The sequence below is a fragment of the Carlito syrichta genome, unplaced genomic scaffold, assembly GCF_000164805.1.
Source record: "Carlito syrichta isolate Samal-C Ts95f unplaced genomic scaffold, Tarsius_syrichta-2.0.1 Scaffold316827, whole genome shotgun sequence".
NCBI lineage: Eukaryota > Metazoa > Chordata > Mammalia > Primates > Tarsiidae > Carlito > Carlito syrichta.
Genome location: NW_007260923.1, coordinates 9,491 through 30,595, shown reverse-complemented (window position 1 = coordinate 30,595; position 21,105 = coordinate 9,491). Strand labels below are relative to the sequence as shown.

The window sequence follows — 21,105 nt, the reverse complement described above, 5'->3', positions numbered from 1 at the left end:
CCATATGTGACCCCTGTAGGAACAGACTTCAGGCTGGTTCCTGCCACCAGGTCTCACATCCCCTCTGAACAGCTGACCCAGGTTTCAGTCCCCTTCACCTGTAAGCTCTACCACCCACTTCCTTCCCTGAGATGCCCACTTAGGGCAATAATTTGCTGCATCCAGGAAACTCATCTCACCACAAGGCATGCACACAGACTCAAAGTTAGAGGATAAAAAATGAGTTTTCAGGTGAATGGATCACAAAAAGAAGGCAGGAGTCATGATCTTAATATCAGGCAAAACCTTTAAGCTATCAAAAATTTAAAAAGATACAGGATGTTACCTGATGATAAAAGGTTCAATCCATCAACAAGAATTATCCATCTTAAACATATATGCACCCAACACAGGAGCACCAGCATTTATAAAGCAACTACTAAGTAAACTAAAAAATATATTCACTCTAACTCTATTATAGCTGGGGGCTAAAATACCCCCACCAACAACCCTAGGATAGATCATTGAGGCAAAAAAAAAATCAACAAAGAGATCCAGGACCTCAACTTGAAGCTTGACCAAACGGATTTAATAGATACTTACAGAATTCTCCAACCAACAAACCACAGAGTATACATTCTACTCATCACCACATGGAACATAATCCCAAAATCAATCACACCCTTGGCTATAAATCAAGCATAAACAAATTTCTTAATAGTGAAATACTGCCATGCACCTCCTTAGATCACAGTGGAATTAAAATAAATATCAACACCAACAAAATTCCCCCAAAACCCACAAAGATGTGGACACTAAACAGCATAATGCTGAACGACTCCTGGTTCAACACAGAAATCAAAACAGAAATTAAAAGATTACTGGAAACAAATGAAAATGAAGAAATATCTCACCAAAACCTCTGGGATGCCACGGAAATAGTACTAATAAGGAAATTTGTATCTCTATGAACACACATCAAGAAAATGGAAAGATCACAAGTTAATAGCCTAACAAATCACCTAAAGGGGCTGGAAATACAAGATCCCCCAAAATCCCGACTTTAGCAGAAAAATCCAGATCACCAAAGTAAAATCCCAATACAGGAGATGGAAGACAAAAATATCACAGGAAAAAAGTCAACAAAACAAAAAGCTGGTTCTTTGAAATAATAAACAAGATTGATGGACCCCTAGCCAGAATGACCAAGAAAAAGCCCAAGTAAACATAAATATAAAAGATCAAATCACAGCTGACCCCAAAGAAATAAAAAAGATTATCAGAGATTACTATGCACACCTGTATGCACACCTATAAGGAAACAAACTTGATAACCTAAATGAAATGGAGGACTTTCTGACATCACACAACCTCCCTAGTTTGGAACAAGAAGACTTTGAGACACTAAATAGACCAATAACAACGCAGAAAATTGACTCTGTCATATGAAAACTACCTACAAAAAAAGGAAAAGAAACCCTGGACTGGATGGCTTTCTAGCAAAATTCTACAAAATGTACCAGGAGGAGCTGATACCAATCCTGTTGAAAGTATTCCATGCAATTGAGAAAGACGAAATTCTCCCCAAATCATTTTACAAAGCTAACATCACACTGATATCCAAACCGGGTAAAGATCCAACAAAAAAAACAGAAGTGCAGACCAATATCCATTATGAACATAGATGCAAAAATCTTCAACAAGAGTCCAGCAACTCCGATCTAACAACACATCTCAAAAATCATCCACCATGACCAAATAGGCTTCATCCCCAGGATGCAGGGCTGATTCAACATCTGCAAGACAAAAATGTAGTTAAATACATCAATAGATATAAAACCAAGAACCACATGATTATATCATTAGATGCAGAAAAAGCTTTTGATAAAATCCAGCATCCCTTGATAAAAACCTTCTAACACCTAGGCATAGAAGGAACATACCTCAAAATAGTAGGCACTATCTACAATAAATGCTCAGCCAACATATTACTAAGTGGACAGAAACTGGAAACATTTCCCCGAAAATCAGAACAAGACAAGGATGCCCACTCTCACCCCTCTTGTTCAACATTGTTTTGGAAGTTCTAGCAAGAGCAAATAGAGAAGAGAAGGATATCGAGTATCCATATAGAAAAAGAGGAAGTTAAGTTATCCCTCTTTACTGATGATATGATCCTATACCTTGAAAATCCAAGAGAATCTGTCGAAAACATGCTTTCAATGACAAATGACTTTGGCAAAGTCTTGGGGTACAAAATAAATGTGCACAAGACAGTCACATTCTTATATACCAAAAACAAGCAGGCAGATAACCAAATAAAAAGCACAATCCCATTCACAGTAGTCACAAAAGCAAATGAAATACCTTGGCATCTTCCCAACCAGAGACGTGAAAGACCTTTACAATGAAAACTGCTCAAAACACTGCTCAAAGAAATCCGAGAAGCCACAAACAAATGGAAAAATATTCCATACTCATAGATAGGAAGAATCAACATCATTAGGACATCCATCCTACCAAAGGCAATCTACAGATTCAATGCAATACCCATTAAATTACCAACTTCATTCTTCTCAGACCTGGAAATGACAATACAGAAATTCATATGGAAACATAAAGGACCACAAATAGCCAAAACAAACCTCAGCAAAAGAAACAAAGTGAGAAGTATCAGGCTTCCAGACTTTAAACTTTACTATAAGACTACATTGATCAAAACAGCCTGGTATTGGTACAAGAATAGGCATATGAACCAATGGAAAAGGACAGAGAGTCCAGAAGCAAAACCTTAATTTCTCAACCCACTAACCTTGGCAAAGCCTCCAATAGCCACCACTGGGGAGAGGAGAACCTATTCAGTAAATGGTGCTGGAAATCTGGCTGACCACATGCAAAAGATTGAAACAGGACCCCTACCTATCACCATCCACAAAAATCAACTCTGAATGAATTAAAAACCTAAATGTAAAACCTCAAACTATAAGAACCTTAGAAAAAGCAGGAGATGCCTTCATGGAAATTGGAACTGGCAACCAATTCCCGATCAAAACCCCAGGTGCCCATTCCAGAAGGGATGAGATAGGCAAGTGGGACCTCATCAAACTGAAAAGCTTCTGCAAAGCAAAAGAAACCATCAAGAGAGCGGGAAGACAGCCCACAGAATGGGAAAAAGTATTTGCCAACCGTATATTTGACAAAGGCCTACAATTCAGGATCTACAAGGAACACAAACATGCCAAAAGGAAAAAAACAGCCCCATTAAAAAGTGGGCAAAAGACACCAATAGGCACTTCTCAAAAGAAGATACATAGGCAGCCAACAGACACACCAAAAAGTGCTCAGCCTTGCTCATCATCAGAGAAATGCAAATCGAAATTCATCATCAGAGAAATGCAAATCAAAACCACACTGAGAGCCAGGCTCGGTGGCTCAGCCTGTAATCCCGCACCTTTGGGAGGCTGAGGTGAGTGTATTGCCTGAACCCGCGGGTTCAAGACCCACCTGGGCAAGTTGGCGAGACCTCATCTCTACAATAAATCAAAAAGTTAGCCGGGCGTGGTAGTGCATGCCTGTAGTTCCAGCTACTCGGAAGGCTGAGGTGGAAGGATCGCCGGAGCCCAGCAGGTCAAGGCTGCGGTGGCTGGGAGCAGCCATTGCACTCCAGTCTGGGTGACGGAGTGAGACTCCAACTCAAAATAAAAAAAAAAACCACACTGAGATACCACCTAACCCCAGTAAGAATGGCCATCATTAATAAAACAAACAACAGATGTTGGCAAGGATGCAGAGAAAAAGAAATGCTTCCACACTGCAGGTGGGAATTCAAACTAGTGCAACCTTTTTGAAAAACAGTGTGGGTGATTTCTAAAAGAACTAGACATTGACCTTTCATATGACCCAGCAATCCCCCTATTGGGAATATACTCGGAAGAATTTAAATCATTTTACAGAAAACATACCCGCATACGCATGCTTACTACAGCATTATTCACAATAGCAAAAACATGGAACCAGCCACACGGCCCATCAAAATTGGACTGGATAAAAAAATGTGGTACATATACACAAAGGAATATTACACAGCCATAAAGAAGGAAAAACATATGGAGTTTGCAGCAACTTAGATTGATTTAGAGTCAATAATCCTCAGTGATCTATCACAGAAGCAAAGAACAGAGTTCCACATGTTCTCACTCATAAGTGAACCCTGAACATTTACCATAATACTATAAGAGAGGGATTGACCATAACGGGATACTGCCAAGGGCCTGGGGGGGGGACACATAACATCAATAAGGTTACCTGATCTCAAACCAGGTGAAGTGGGGACTAAAAGGAGGCCCGAACTTTACCTGTTCGGTGACCACTTGTATACCTAATCCTTTAAAATAAAATAATTTAAAAATTCACATCTTGGATTTTTTTGTTTGTGTTGTTATTGCATTGTTTGAGCTTGTCGCATATTCTGTTTATTAATTCTTTGTTGTTTGTATATAGAAATACTACTGATTTTTGTATGTTGATTTTGTATCCTGCAAATTTACTGAGCTTATTTATCAGATCTAAGAGTTTTTTGATGGAGCCTTTGGGGTATTCTGTACATAAGATCATGCCATCTGCAGAGACAATTTTATTTCTTTCTTTCCAATTTGGATGTTCTTTCTTTCTTTTTGCTCTGGCTAGGACCTTACTATTATGTTAAATAAAAGTGGTGAAAATGAACATCCTTACCTCATTCTAGTTCTTTGAGGAAAAGCTCACAGTTTTTCCCCATTATGTGTGATGGTGGCTATGGGATTGTCGTGTCTGTCTTTTATTGTGTTTAGTTACAGTTGCTCTATACCTAGTTGGTTGAGGATTTTTATTACGAAGGAATGTTGAATTTATCAAATGCTTTTTCTGCATCTTTTGAGATAATTTTATGGTTTTCATTTTTTACTCTGTTTATGTGATTCATGTATGTTGAACCATGCCTTCATTTTTAGGATAAATTTAACCTGATCATGATGAATTTTGGTTGTTTTTGAGTGGAGTTCTCACTCTGTTGCCCAGATTGGAGTGCAGTGGCACATAATCACAGCTCACTGCAACCTCAACCACCTGGGCTCAGGCAATCCTTCCACCTCAGCGTCCTGAGTAGCTGGGACTACAGTAATGTACCACTATGCCCAGCTAAATTTTTTATTTTGTTTTAGATATGGGGTCTTGCTATGCTGCCCAGGTTGGTCTTGAACTCCTGGGCTAAAACAACTCTCCTGCCTCAACTTCTCAAAATGCTGATATTACAGGCATGAGCCGCCATGCCTGGCCTTGAATATTCTATTTAACATGCTGCTGGATTTGGCTTGCTAGTATTTTCTTGATAATTTTTGCATATTTCTTCATCAGAGATACTGGCCTGTCATTTCCCTTCTTTTTTTTTTCTTCTTTTCTTTTTTTGTACTCTTGTCTGGTTTGGGTATTAAGGTAATGCTAGTTATCCTCATAGAAAAAGTTCAGAAGAATGTCCTTCTCTTTGATACTTTGGAATAGTTTGAGAAGAACTGGAATTAATTCTCCTTGAAATGTTCAGTAGAATTCTACCGTGAAGCCATCAGGTCCCGGGTCTTTCTTCAACGAGAGGCATTCAAGTGCTGATTCTATTTCATTACTTGTAATTGGTCTGTCAGATTTTTCATTTCTTGGCTCATTCTCAATAGGTTGTATGTGCCCAAGAATGTATCCATTTTTATTAGGCTTTCTCATTTTTTGGCTTACAGTTGTCCATTATAGTCTTTGGCTCCAGAGCCCATGCTTCTGGTGGCAGTGTTTGCTTCCAGTGGTCTGGCTTTAAATTTCAGAAGTCAGATGGGCTGGTCCTGTCCCGCTCACTGCCCCTCAAGGTGATTCGGGGTGGCCTGCGATAGTAATGAAGAAAGAACCTGGAGGTGAAATCATGGGGTGAGCCCTTCTGCCGCAGTCTGGTGAGTATGTGTGTCACACAGTGGGAGTTCAGTTGGCATCTGTCTGCCTGGGGGCCCAGGAGAGGAGAGAGGGCTCCTTGGAGGCAGGGAAAGGCATCACAGAGAGGATCGATTGAGAGGGGCAGACACAGAGGTGGCAGGAGGGAACTAAGAATTCTGAGAGACCGCCGGGGTGGAATCACTTGACAGGCTCTCCTCCCCTGTGTTCTGGCCTGGCCGGGGCCCCTGTCCTGTGGTCACTGAGCCCAGACGAAAGGATCTACCTTTCTGGGTTCTGCTCCATGACTCACAGCCTCAATCTCACTCTTAAATCCATCCTTAGCCCTGGTCCCTCCTCTGCTCAAACACCTCCCATGGGTCTTTACTGCCCAGAGGGTAAAACCCAAACTTGGACTCTCAGAGAACTCGTGCTTGTCCTAGATGCCTGGTGATCAGTCAGAGAGGCAGTCAAGGTCTGGGACTCAGAGACACCAGGCCGCTTCCAGCCATCCATGCCCACTCTCTGAATCCTCATGGCTCTCAGTGAGGTCCAGGCAGAGTTGACAGCACAATTTTATTCCTGAAGATATGCAAAGGTAGGTGGAGGGATCAAAGAGTCACTGAGGGCCAGAGTTCAGTGGCTCCAGGTGCAGCCAAAGCCCACCCTCTGCATGCAGAATCAGCTCTGGCTTCCTGCGGGGCTCCGTGGCATCAGGCAGGATGTGGAAGTGCAGCAGCGTGAGTGCCAGGACCACCTTCATCTCAGTCATGGCGAACATCTGCCAGATGCAGTTCCTAGAGATGGACATGGGACTCTGACTGCACTCTGGACACACAGGCTGGCCCCATCATGCCTGGAACCTGGCTCGGGGTCTGCTGAGCCCACCCAGATGAGCTTGAGGGTGGGATGGTGGGGAGGCCTGGGACCCCCAAGGGGGTTTGCATATCCCAGGAGCCTAGAGTAAGCTTTAGTCCACAGCTTGCAGGAGAAAACTGGGAGGGGGCCTTTGCACACACTGTGGCCCCTGTAGTTCCTGCCCACCCCTGCTCTGTGGTCCTTTGCCCATAGCCTCCTGAGGCAGGGTTGGCTGTAACTCTGACCGCCTGCAAATCCTCTTCTCTTGCCTTTTCCCCCACTGTTGTGACCAGACACCCCACACTTTCCCCTCCATCACCACTTCAGACACATGCCGCCCTCACCTGGGCCCTGCTGAGAAGGGAATAAAAGCCAGAGGTGACATTTCCTTGGTGTTTTCCGGGTCAAAGCAGAAGCGGTCATAGACCTGGAGGCGAGACAGAGGCAGGCTTGCTGGGTGGGTCTCCCAGGCCCATCAGCCTTGGAGAGAGAGTAGTGTGTGTGGCAGGGGAAGGTCATCAGACTTCCCCAGCCAAAACCCGGCACCCTCTTCTGGGACCCCTGGAATGAGCAAGTTTGGGGGGTGGACCGCACCTCAGGGTCCGGCCACACTTCTGGGTTGTAATGAATACCCAAAATGGAGATGAGGCAGGTAACACCTGTGGGAGAGAAGGGGCATTCAGGGCCAGCCCCACTACCCAAAGGGCCACTCTTCCAGCCCAGAAGCCTCCTCCCCTCGACAGGTGGGTACCTTTAGGGATGACGAGACCATCGGGAAGCACAATGTCCCGGGTGCAGCAGCGGAAGATGACCGGGACGGGGGGCGGGTGTGCAGCCGCAGGCTCTCCTTGATGCACATGGTCAGGAAGGGCAGCTGGGCCAGGTCCTCCCTAGGAGACCCCAGGAGTTACCCAGGAGCAAAAGAAGAATCCACCAGCCTCTCCGTGCCCGTGAGACCCTTTCTCCCTATAACACAATGAACTCCTAATGGGTCAGATATTTGAGAAGCAGAAAAAAAATCAGAAAAGCAGAGGATTCAAAAAGTACCAGACAAAATTAAGACCAGTATTTTAAAAAGCTTCTCTAAGAAAAACTCAACATCTAAGAGCCAACTGCAAAAAAGACAAGTTTGTGTAAAAGGCGCATGGGTGTGCTTACTGAATGAAGCCTGGAGGGATGACGCAGGTGTCCTGAACAAGAGATGGATGACTCTGACCCCTCGGTGCCCTTAACGAGACCCTGGACCGGGCAGTAGGAAAGGAATCAGGGTGCAGAAGAGTGAACATCCAGGGAGTGAAGATGGTCGAAAAATATTTCAGGAATAAAATAAGGGAGTGGAGGGAACATTTACTTGCTGAACCCTTGCTAAGTGCCATCAAGTCTTGTCACCAGTTATCTCAGCAGCCCTGATCTTTCTGTCCTAAAAGACTGCAACCTTTCCTCTGTTAGCCAGGCTGAGTACCAGGCCCTGCCTCTGGTCTATGTTCCTCTTCCCACCAAGCGATAATGGGCAGAACTGACAAAAACAGCTTCCCCTTCCCCCCCTGGGGAGCAGAGCCATAAGATGGCACAGGAGGAGGCCTTGAGGCCCTGCACTCACCATTCAATCTCTGTAGTCTCCTGGTCCCTCACGAGCTTCCGCACCTCTTGCCAACAGCACTCCTGGGTGCCTTGCGAGGTAGTACAGGACCCAGGAGAGGCCACTGGCCGTGGTATCATGGCCTGAGGAGCAGCGGGCAGGTCTGAGTCTCGGGGCTGCATCACACCGGAGGATGGACAGCACCTACACACTGAGGTCCCACGGAGGATGGGGGAGGGGGAGGAAGGGCAGCATGGAGTGGCCTAGGGTCCGCCCACCACATCCTTGGGATGGAAAGAGCCCTGCCCACACTGCAGTTTACACCGGGATCCTCACCCTCAAACATGAAGGTGTCAGCTTCCGCACTTATGTCCTCATCTGACAACTCTTTCCCATCTTCATCCTGGAGAGAAGGCCTGGCCCCTCAGATCACATGAGTTCTGAGCCACCCGAGTCTAACCTGAGACAGTCTCTGATGACCTGTGGCCTCTCCAGAAACCCAACTCCCTCCTAGATCTCTTGGGGTCACCTTTGCTATGGACCTAACCCTCGGGTTTTCTCCCTGAACTCCTTGCCTCTTATTTTGTCCCTGGTGGGCGGGATCTGCGGTCCTTGGATATGTTTGTGTTTCCACATCGTGAGGACTGTCAGAGGAAAATTATTGGCAAGCTGGGCTACAGGATGTTTGAATGCCAGTTTGCCTTGGAGATGAGAAGTTAAGCATTGCTCCAAAGGTATCTGCTCGCACTCCAGGATGGTAAATGCAGAGAATCTCACCTGTCGCCCCTGAAGGCACTTGAGTTGTTTTTTTTGTTTTGTTTTGTTTTGTTTTATTTAAGGGCAAGAGTATTTTATTTTAAATTACATATGGTTTTTGCTTTAAAATTGTGGGGTGCAGTTAAGGGTTAGGTATACAAATATTCATTGTGCAGGTGCCCTTGTTGATGAGGTGTGACCCCCCCTTCCCCAGACAGATATTGACTACCGTTAATCCCACCTCCCTTCCCCTCTCTGACCCCCCATAGCTTCCTGCCACTGTCAATCATTTTCTTATAGTATTACAGTAGTTGTTCAAGGTCCACTTATGAGTGAGAACATGTGATACTCAGATCTTTGTTTCTGTGAGAGATCACTCAGTATTAGAAACTCTAATAGTTTCCCGGTTGCTGAAAAAATCATGATTTTGTTCTTTTTCTATGGCTGCATAATATTCCATTGTGTATATGAACCACATTTTTTTAATCCAGTTCCTGCAATCCCCCTACTGGGGGTATATACCCTGAAAAACTCAAATCACTCTATAGGAAAGGGCATGAGTTTTTAACTCTTCATGGGGCCTTGAGCTTATCTTCATTCCTTGCAACTTTTTAACCTTTCACCTAGCTTAAGCAGCCTCAGTTATTTAGGAAACAGCCTCCTACTTGAGTTGTAAACCAACAGACATTGCCACCTCGCTGGAGAGGAGTAGTTTATACTCCACGGTGAAATATATGCGCCTGTGCATTCTCTGTCTCTCTCTGTCTCTCTCTCTCTCTCTCTCTCTCTCTCTCTCTCTCTCTCAACACCCCCCCACACACACACACACAAAGGAAGAAGGGGAAGATGTTCTAGCCATTTTATATAAGTTTCAAGTCCCACAGTGTGGGGGCTCCTCCTCCCGTGGTGCCGATTCTGGTGCACGTACAGATCAAAGCACTGTGCAGCCCTGGGAGGAATATGGGAATGGAGTCCTGTACTGCAACCCTACGCTGGCTGCTGCTGTTGCTGGGAATCGTGAATGGGCTGTTCTGATTCAGGGCTTGAGAGCATCTGTGAGCAGAGGTACAGTCTTAGGCAAACTGTGTAGACATAATCAAGGACCATGATTCTTCTCACCAGGGACAAAACAGGAGGCAAGGAATTCAGGGAGAAAGCCCGTAGGGTTAGTTCTATACCAAAGGTGACCCCAAGAGACCTAGGAGGGCAGGGTGGGTTTGGATTTCCGGAGAGGCCACAGGTCATAGATGTATGTGTATACACACACACACACACACACACACACACACACACACACAGACACACATAAATATGGGGCAGAATAACTTACTAACTCGTAACTGGAGTAAAATCTATCTCAGGTTGCTCACCGTTTCAAAGTTAGCCATCCCTAGCCGGGCTCGGTGGCTCAGGCTGTCATCCCGCGCCTTTGGGAGGCTGAGGTGAGTGGATGGCCTAAGCCTGCAGGCTCGAGACCTGCCTGGGCAGCGGGACCTCATCTCGACAATAAATCAAAAAGTCAGCCAGGCGTGGTAGCGTGTGCCTGTAATTCCGGCTACTTAGAAGCTTGAGGCGGAAGGATCTCCAGAGCCCAGCGGGTCGAGGCTGCAGTGGCCGGAAGCGGCCACTGCACTCCAGTCTGGGCGACAGAGTGAGACTCCGACTCAAAAACAACAACAACAACAAGAAGTTAGCCATCCCCTGTCGGCTACATTCCAGAGTCCCCGCTAAAGCCTGTCTTTCTTTCGTCCCTCCCGTGAATCCCCAGCGCCCTCTGGATCAAGTCCAGTTGTTCAATCTCATGTTTAAAATCCAGCTCCGTTCTGCCTCTTGAATCCAGCTCTCAGAGAAGCCCACCTTGCTCAGCAGGAGCACATCAATGAAGTCCAGTGTCTTGGACTTGGCTTTGGCCCTGAGGAAGTCATCGATGCTGTGAGCGGGGAGGGTGGACGCCGCTCCTGGATGACGGCATCTGTGAAGTCGTGTACCAGGCGGCAGGCCTGGCGGAAGCGCCACCGGTCAGGGGTGAGGTAGTACAGGCAGTCCATGTGCAGGAGGAGCTGCTGGTTCCTTCTTTCGACATGGGCGCTGAGCTCCAAGGTGGCGGCGATATAGTCACTGGCTTCCTGCAGGATGAGGGAAGGATGGAGGAGACGACTTAACACACCTGAAGCTCAAGGCGCACCTCCCACCAGCCCACAGGAGCACCTCCTTCCTCACCTCAGGAACCCGCATATCCAGAAACAGGCCACCCAACAGATACATGGCGAGGATCGGCCGTGAGACTTGACTCTCCAGACTCACTCTTTCCTCGCATCCTGTCCCTGTGAGCTGCCAACATGCCCCCAGGCACCCCAGCATGACTGACACGTCACGCCCATCTTCTTTCTCTCCCACCAGTGTTCAGTCCTGCCCCCAACCGTCCGCGCAACTCAGACCTCTTCCTCTTCCGACTTGTTCAAGGCCCAGCCCCCACTGCCTTCTTGGTCCACTGTCAGTTCTACCTGGTGTCTATCTGACAGGCCTGTCAACAGCTCAGTTACCTTTCATTGCTCTCTGGAAAGATCATGATGACATTGACATCAATGTGTTTTGCTTTTCCGTGTCATTAAGATATCGTCCCTGCATACCTCACCAACTTCATTTCTACCATGCGGCATGTGCTTTGCTCTTCCTAGACTCCCTGCCTTTACTCAAAAATTTTTACCTGCCTGAAAGGACCACTTGTTTTCTTTCCCCTTCCCTGTCGTTAAAGCCTAGCTATGACACAGCTCCTCTAGGGAGGCTCTTCTGGTTTCCTTGGTCAGTCCTCTTTCCCCTACCTACTCCCTTGGGCTCATGGCATGAGTTCTAAGGCCCAGGCAAGGACTCACTCCTGGCAGTTGCTGTCAAAGCTGAAGACGCATTTCTGCAGACTGTCCAAGGTCATGAGGCTGATGTGCTCAAACATGTCCAGACGGGTGCTGCCCTCAGAGGCCAGGCGCTGCCATTTGGCCTGGCCAGAGAAAGGGACAGAGCTGTGGATGGGCCCTGGCTTGCTTGAACCCCTTCCAAACACCAGGATGGACTCCCCCAAAGTCATCCTCTGGTCTTTTGCCCCAGGCACTCATCCCCAGGGAAGACCAAGTTTGGTGGGAATGGAAGCTGTTACTATTAGGAAACGAAGACCTTGTGGATGGAAGTCAGGAGACCTGGGTTCAAGTCCCAGATTTGCCTCCCAGGCTCTGTGTGCCCTTGGTCAATTCCTTGCCCTCCTCTAGGTTCCACCTGCCAAATCTCAGTCATAGTTATGTTTATCTGCTTTGGTGCCAAATTGTCAAGTTAGAACCCCTGCTATACCACTTCTAGCTAATGTACTGGCAGGGTGAACTTGAGTCACCTCTCTAGTTTCTCTGGCCCTTGGTTTCACCAGTAATGGGGAAAAGAATAACCTCTACCTCACACAACTATTCAAATTAAGGTGCACAATATATATTCATATCACAGAATTGACACCCGGAATTGTTTCTGGCATATGGTGAGTGCTCAAGAAATATCAGATTTCCACATTTTCATGGCTGAAAACTGATTTCAGAAATATCCCTGTGTTGGGGATACAGTCCTCCATGGGCCTGAGAATCCTTTCTGGGCCTGCCAAGAATGTAAGACCTTGATGTTCTGAACTTGGGTGAGTCCTCAGTCTTGTGTTTGCAGAGAACAACTTTGATAGACAAGGTAATCACTGCCCTGGACACACATCAGCAGACTGCCCAAGCCTAAAGCTTCTCCTCTGCAGTGCACATACTCCATCAGCAGGCAACTGTAGATGCCACCCAAGTCACCCCCAGGGACCTTGGGTGGCTTGAAGAAAGGATGTAAACCCACAAGAAGCACATGCTGCTTCGATGCCATGACTGATCACCTGCCCTTTGTCTCTGACCCAGGAGTCTTGGGTCTTCTGGGAGCATCTGTGAAACAGTAGCAAGCTAACTTATCGGCTTTCCTTTTTTTTTTTTGAGTTGGAGTCTTACTCTCACCCAGACTGGAGTGCGGTGGCCGCTCCTAGTCACCGCAACCTTGACCTGCTGGGCTCCGGCAATCCTTCCGCCTCAGCCTTCCAAGTTGCCAGAACTACAAGCGCGCGCTACCATGCCCAGCTAATTTTTTATTTATTGTAGAGATGAAGACTTGCCAAGTCGCCCAGGCGGGTCTCGAACCCATGGGTTCAGGTAATCCGCTCTCCTCAGCCTCCCCAAGCAATATCGGCTTTCAAGCAAGAAAAGTATAGTAAGCACTTCACAAAACCCTTACAATCCCTCACTTCTTCCTGTATCCACACTCTTTGCACTGTGACTTTTTCAGCAACTTCCATTAAGACCTGGGGCCTCTTTTGCCCCCCTGTGATTCTCTGCTGGAATTTTTACTTTGCTTGGCCAATACCTTGTGGAGAAAATGAGGGGGAATGAATTTGAATACAGCTAGGCCCCATGAGTCACTACAGCCTCCTCAGAACCCGTCGCTGCGCGTGAACCGCCTTAGGGAAGTCTTCCGGAGGGAGAAAATCACAGGGAGGAAAGTCCAAACATCACGGCTGAGGCCATACCAGATCAGCCTGAAGCCGACCAAGCCCCAATTATATGTGAGAACTGAGCCAAGGACAGCAAAGCTGCCTACTGGACCCACATCAGCTCCTCTGCTGTGAGTGATCTATTCGGTGTCAAGAAGAGTTAGTCGCCTGTCCCAGAGACTTGTTAGCAATCACTAGCAATCACAATTGCTCTAAACCTATCGGTTTGATGTGGCTTGTTACTCAGCAATAGCAATGTGGTACTCATCTTTACTCTCTAGAGTTTACAGGGCTTCTGTGAGAGAAATAAAGAAACTGAAACGTTCTGAGCACTTACTATGGGCCAGGGGCATGATTCCATCACATCCTCTTATCGCAAGTAGGGATTATTGTCATCATTTTTACAGATGAGGAAGCCAAGGCTCAGAGAGGAAGTGCAGTTGCTCTGACCACTCACACTGCCAAAATTCCAAACCAGTTATGTCTGTGCTCCCTCTATCCCGTATCTCCTATATGGATCTGGGACGTGGGACATAGGCCTGCATGTCCTGATATGGCCACAGGATATGTGACACGCCCTACTCCCCTCGTGACATAATATGCTCTACAAGGGACCTGAGATGGTCTGACATGACCTCAGTGTACCTAACAGAGGGGCCCCGATAGGACTTAAGTATGATCATGTCCATATCCAGTTGGGACCCTGACTCCAAGAGACTCACGTGCATGATGTTCACACTCTTGTTGAAGATCTGCACATAGGGCTTCAGGATGTTGAAATGGAAGGCGGGCGTGAGCATTTGACGGTGGCGGCTCCACTTGTCACCAGCACTCAGCAGGAACTCGTCCCCTAGCAGGGCGGCCGCGGGCAGTGGGCATGGGCAGCACCTTCCCCTGGCCTCAAAAGACCCCCCACCATCATCCCAGTCCTTTGGGGGTGAGGTGAGAGGATTGCCTGAGCCCGGAGGTTTGAGACCAGCCTGGGCAACTTGGCAAGACCTTGTCTCTACAATAAATCAAAAAATTAGTCGGGCATGATGGTGTGTGCCAGTAGTTCCAGCTACTTAGAAGGATTGCCAGAGCCCAGCAGGTCAAGGCTGTGGTGGCTGTGAGCATGCCATTGACCTCCAGCCTGGGCGACAAAGTGAGACTCCAACTCAAAAAAAAAAAAGATTGTCCCAATCCCCCTTCAACTGCAGTTACTCACCTAGCCAGGGTTTCAGAAATCTATAGAATATCACGTCCTTGGGTGCCATGGCAGCTGACAAAAATGACAACATCAGGGACCATGGAGAGGGGCAGGAGAAGGACACTGGGTGTGGGTTGGAGGATCCCAGCACTTTCTTCCCCCCACGCCCCGCCAAGCAGGAAGGGGGACAAAGAGTAGAGCAAGAAGGGAGGTGGGGACAGGTGAAGGGAGACCAGACCAGGCTGCAGCCGCACAGGAGAGCAACAACACACCCTAATGTGGCACTGTGCACCCCTCGACATGGCCCCTCCATTGTCCAACGTGTTCTGCAACACCTGCACACAGCCCAACACTCTATCAAATATGCCTTTATGAGGCAAAAGACACTCTGTCTTCCCCAGCACCCATGAGATCTTCAGACAAGAATTTAGGACATGAGACATGGTCCTGACATGTGTTAACATGTCCTGACATGACCACAAGACATGCGAAACAATCTAGCATGACCTAATGTGCTCTGACCTGGACCTGAGATGATCTGACATGACCTCAGTGGTCCTCCCGGAAGGGTCTCAGACAGGATTTAAATATAATCTCATTAATGTCCCAGACATAACCAAGACTATTCCTCAGGCATGAATAAAACCTGCCTTAGACAGGACTCAAATAATGTCTCAGAGAGTTCAAGGGACCCTGGGTCCCAGAACTTGGACAAGCCCCAGATATGACCCACATGTGGCCAGCAGGAAAAAAAGACATTTCAAACTGCATTTCCAACAAGAACTAAACCATGCCCACATGCCCAAAGTGTCCTTGGCCACAGAGGAGCCCAACACGTGAGCATCTCCATATGATTCCCAGGTGTAAGTATATAGATGCAGTCAAGTGTGGCATCCAAATCTCAGGCCATTTGTTGAGCTCTAGGGGAAAGGCAGGTTTTCTGGTGGGAGCTGAGCTTCTGGGAGTCATCGTAGGCCCCATAAGGAACGTGCTGCCCTAAAAGGAAAAGTGGCACCGAAAAAAGAAAAACCAAGAGAGAGGGAGACAGATTCCCGGTGACTCTGTTAGAGACCTAGATCCAGCTGTGCCTAGAGGCCACTTTTCTTGGCTTTTGCCATCAGTAGATTCCCTTTCTTTGTTTAGCAAATGAGTTGGATTTCTACCACTCAGAACTGAAAGAGTCAGAGAGAGCAGAGCTGGGAACTGCCCAGAGTCACTCAGCATTTTGGTGTCAGAACCACAGTCTCTCTGGGACTCTGCTCAGCCTGGTCTGTCCAAGGTTGGGAAGGGCAGACGGTAAGGGAAAGGTACCAGCCTGGGGTGGGGTCTCCTGGGGGAGATTCCTGGGGCCTGGAGCAAGAGGGAAATGAACGTAGGGTGGACCAACTGCAGGATGGGGTAGAAGAAACCAACCCATCCGAGGTGACCGTCCCTGATATAGCAGCCCAGGTCCTCCACCGGCAGCAAGTCTCTCTCATTGCTCTGGGCCTGGGCATGGCCAAGGCTCATGCTGGGCTTGGCAGGGAGCTTTGAATGCTCTAATGACACCCACTGCATCATGCTGCCCTCCACTTCAACAAGCTCCCCTTCATTTTTCCAGGCCCAGCTCTAGCAATTCTTCCTCGAGGAAGTCTTCCAGCCTGCCACAGCAAGACTTCCTCTCCTCTGGGCCATCACAGCCATCTCCTTCTGACCTATTTCTGACCCCGCAAAGTTGGGGGTGTCTCTGTCCAGATTCACCTCCTCACACTTCTCCAGGACTGGACCCTGGATTGAGGTCTCCTGGTGCACCAGGGGTACTCAGAGCACTAGGACAGAGGAGCAATTGAGAAGGAACACCAAGATGGGGATTAGTGAACACATGAAGGACAGAGGAAGGTGGCTGAAAGCAAAGGGACCACGAGGGGTTGGGGAACTTCAAGGAGCATGGAGCACTTAGAGGGGTCGGAGACAGAAGCTCTTGAGTGCACCATGGTGCCCACCACCACAAGCTCCACATGGGTACCTGAGGTGCTGGTGATAGCCCGGACAATGTCAGGGTGGCATAAAACAATGAGGGGGAAGGTGGGACCTAGCCACACCTTAAAGCCCTTGGGGTAGGTAGTCACCATCTGAGTCATGAGCTTCATGCCCTCCTCGTTGGGTGTGAGCTGAAAGCAAAGCAGAGGCCGTCACCTCCTGGGTTGGTTCGTTTTAGGTGTTAGCTTGACTGAGCAGAGGGATGCCCAGATCGCTGGTCCAATGTTCTCTCTGGGAGTGTCTGCAATGGGGTTTCCAGAAGAGATTAGCGTTCGAATCAGTAAACTGAGGAAGGAGGATCCACCCTCCCCAGTGAGGTCCAGCATCATCCAATCCATTGATGGCCCAGAAAGCAGCAAAAGGCAGAAAAAGAGCAGATCTGTGATATCTTCTGGAGCTGGGACATCCGTCTTCTCCTATCCTAGGACATCAGAACTCCAGGTTCTCAGGGCTTTGGGGATTCAGACTGATTTACATCCCCAGTGTCCCTGATTCTCTAGCTTGCTAGCTTGCAATACGGCATGTAGTGGCATTTCTCAGCCTCCATAATCACGTAAGTTCCTCTCTCTCTCTCTCTCTTTCTCGCTCCCTCCCACTCTCTGTCTCCATATATGTATAGATATGTGTGTGTGTGTGTGTGTGTGTCTATCTATCTATCTATCTATCTATCTATGCATAAGAGGTAAGAATCCTATCCTATTGATTCTGTTCCAAAGGAGGACCCTGGCTAGTAAAACTCCCCAGAAGGAGCCATATCAAGTTTCAGGCTGTGTCTCCAGAGATGAGGCAACCTCTACAGTGAACAGTGTATCTGGATTCTGCAAGGATGGAGCAAATCTCTGCTGCCATCTGCTCCTTCTCTCTTCTTCTCCAAGACACGGGGCAAATTTCAAGCCATAGGGAGAAGACACACTGTCAGCTCACAAACAGGCCCACTTCAGCTCAAGAGGATGAATTTTACTGTCCTGGGAACAGTTCTGACCCAGGGACATCCATAGGGGGAGTTCCCCAAAGGGCAGTTGTGGACAGTTCTGTTCCCCAGGACTTGTGCCTGATGCTGGTTCCCACATCCTCTCCTTTCCCGGCTGGTCCTCACAGGCTCTGGTTTCTCCCGGGCACAATGGTCTGCACACTGGCACCTTCTATTCTCAAAGGCCTCCAGGGGCAGAGGTGACTCTAATTGTCCCTGAGGATGGCTGCTTCCACCTGTGAGCACCTTCCACGTGCCAGGCTCTGTGCTAGTGTGTTCTGTGCAACCACCCCCTACACCTGTGGACGTGCTTGCCAATCCTGCCATTTTTCACATGAGCAGACCAAGGCCCTATCACCCAAAGAGGAGAGCAGTTCCAACTCTGAAGGCAAGGTCTGGGGGAGAGAGGACAAAAAGCCTCTGAAAGGGGAAGTGAGTGGCCAGCTTTTATCTAGGTTGGGCAACAAGGACGTCTTAGTGGGGAAGAGAATTGAGGCGTCTTGGGGGGAACAATTTAACAAGGAAAAGACAGATGTCCCTGAAAAGAGAGCTGTGGGGGACTGCCCAAAATGGTCTTCTGGCCCAACTAGGGCTCTGTATCAGAAAATGGGCCAGGCAAAAAGCAAACTCTGGACAGTGGGCTGAGAGGGTCTCCAATCGAGCAGTGGATAAGGTGGAAAGGTCAGAAAGTCCCCACTCTGTGCAGCTCGTTCTAGATGCTTCTCAGAGGTGCACTAATGTAATGAAGGTGGGAAGAAAATTATTCAAAGAGGATTAACCTTTAGGACAATAAAGGGAGGATGACTTGGGATGGAGCAAGAGAGGTCTGTGCGAGTAGAGAAATAAGTGAGAGAGTAGAGGAGTGAGTGAGAAATAGAGGAATGAGCAAGTAGAAGAGTGAGCGAGTCGAGGACTGAGTGAGTGAGTGGAAGAGAAAGTGAGTGAATGAAGAGAGAGGAAGTAGAGAAGTGAGTGACTGAGCAGATGGATGAGTGAGTGAGTAGAGGAGGGAGTGAATGGAGGGGTGATAGAGCAGAAGAATAGTGAGAGAGTCGAGAAATAAGTGACGGGTAGGGGAGTGAGTGAGTCAGTAAAGAAGTGCGTCAGTAGAGGGCTGAGTGAGTCAGTAGAGGAACGAGTATAGAATGAGTGGAGAGCTGAGTTAGTAGAGAAATGAGGGAATGAGTTAGCAGAAGAACGAGTGAGCGAGAGGAGGGACGAGTGGGCCTCCTTCCAGCTTCTCTGCTGTCCCAGGCCCCAGCCTGCCCCCAGCCCAGCTCCCTGGTCCCCATTCCCACCCCGCGGGATGTCCATCCCAGACCCGTCCTGCTGCCACACTCACCTGGCCCATGTGACCCAAGAGACAGTTCCGTTTCGGCAGCTGCGGGAAGCCCCGAAGGCAGTGGCAGTTGCTATGGAAGGTGTAGGTCCAGGTCAGGATGCGGGCCAGAAGCCAGGAGGCCCCGACCAGCAGCAGGAGCTGCCACGGGGATGCCGCTACTTGGTCTGGCAGCAGCATCCTGCAGGGCAGCGTGATGGAAGGTGAGTTCCTGAGTCCAAGGAAAGGGCCCAGGGAGCTCCAGGGACAGTGGATGGGGCAGGGCCTGCAAGGTGCCAAGGGCAGGGCAGGAGAGGACTCAAGAATGGGTAAACGAGAGCCGAGAGCTCAAGTTCAGAAAGGCTCCACCAAAACCAGCAGCCAACTGGTCTCCAGCAGCCCTGGAGCACCAGACAGGGAAAGGGAGAGAGGGTCTGATTAGAGTTCAGGAGGGCCCTGCCTGCATCGCTGGGCGGTTGCCAGGGGCTCAGTTACCGGGAAGCCACCCGTCCCTCAGGCCAGGGGCCGGGAGCCGCCTTTGCCTTGGGCAGCGTGCCTCTGCATCCCAGGCGAGGACCCTCCGGCCCTGCCACCCCCAGCCTGGCACCTTCTGCAGGAGCAGCTTGTCCCGCACAGCTTTCTCTCCCCTTCTGCTGGGAGATCTTTGCCCCCGACCCCTGACCTAGGGAAGGCTGCGAGAGGCTGGACCGGGCTGGGCCAGCCAATCCCCACCAGCCTGGCTGCTCTTTGGTGCCTGGGCAGCCAGCCAACCCTGGAGGCAGGCCAGCTGGGGGTGATGCAGCCAGGGCACAGGGTCCTCAGGTCTCCTCCTGTGTGGGTCAGAGGGCAAGTGGGAGTGGCCAAGGGAGTCTCTGAACCCCAAAGTTTACAACCACCCTGCCAGGTGTGGCAGATAAAACGTGAACTTGAGAGTTCAGAGAGCAAGGAGGCCAGACCAGGACAAGCCTTGTCCCGATCATCATCTCCAAACGTGGGCTGGGAGGATGCCGTGCACCATTTCTCCGCGCAGAATGGGAGACTCAGAGACAGAAGCCTCTGGCCCTCTGCTGCACAGCCAGCCAGAGTTCAAGTCCTGCCTCCAGGCAGCCCAGGGCCTGGGTTGAGACACAGCTGCCCAGAGCAGGAATAAAGGGCCCACAGGTCAGATTCTGAGGATGAAGAGCCCAGCTGGAGGAGCAAACCCGGAGGCTGCGCTCAGTGTAGGAGGACGAAGGGGAGACATGGGGGGCAAGGCTGAGAGGGGCTGTGAGCAGACAAAGTCCAGGCAGGGAGGACAGAGCCGGGGACCCCGAGTGCAGTCCACGTTCTGCCCGTCCTTGCTCTGACTGTGAGCGGCGCCTGCCTCCCGGGTTCCATTTTCCCGCTTGAGAAATGGGATGTTGGGCAATGTCCTCCAGGGGGACAAAGATGGGCCCACAAAAGAGTGAGCCCGGGAGAGGGGGAGGGGTCCGTGAACAGTGGCACCTACATGGGCTTGCGGGAGCGGGAGGGCACCACCACCCTACTGGCCCTGCTCCCATCCACCCATCCCGTCCCCAGCCTGGAAGCCACCCCGGTGGAAGCCCCCCAATCTGCTCTTCTACCCTCCCTCCCTCCTGCCTCTGGGGACCGAACATGGGACACCGGTCATTTAGGTGGCAGAGATCGTTCTGGGAAAGGACTCTTTTTTCAGCTCCAGTGTATGGAAAAACCAAACTGTAGCTTCAGAGAAAAGTACTAATGAAAAAGCACAGAAAAAGAGAACCAAGCTCAACTGGGGGTAGGAGAGACTTTTTATTTAAACAATGAAGTTGAAGATGTCTGTCTTGCAGTTCAAGTTCCCTCCAGCATTGCCTGTCTCTCTCAATACATCAACCCATGGTCACATTTTTTTCCTGTTTTCTGTCTCCCATTTGCCTCACCTCTCTGGTTGAATGTGTTTCCCCCC

The 21,105-nt window shown here is 49.0% G+C and overlaps 1 pseudogene; it reads right to left on the bottom strand.

The window, feature by feature from the left end:
* Positions 1–6,541: 6,541 nt before the first annotated feature.
* LOC103277269 lies at positions 6,542–19,334 on the bottom strand (annotated as a pseudogene).
* Positions 19,335–21,105: the final 1,771 nt, after the last annotated feature.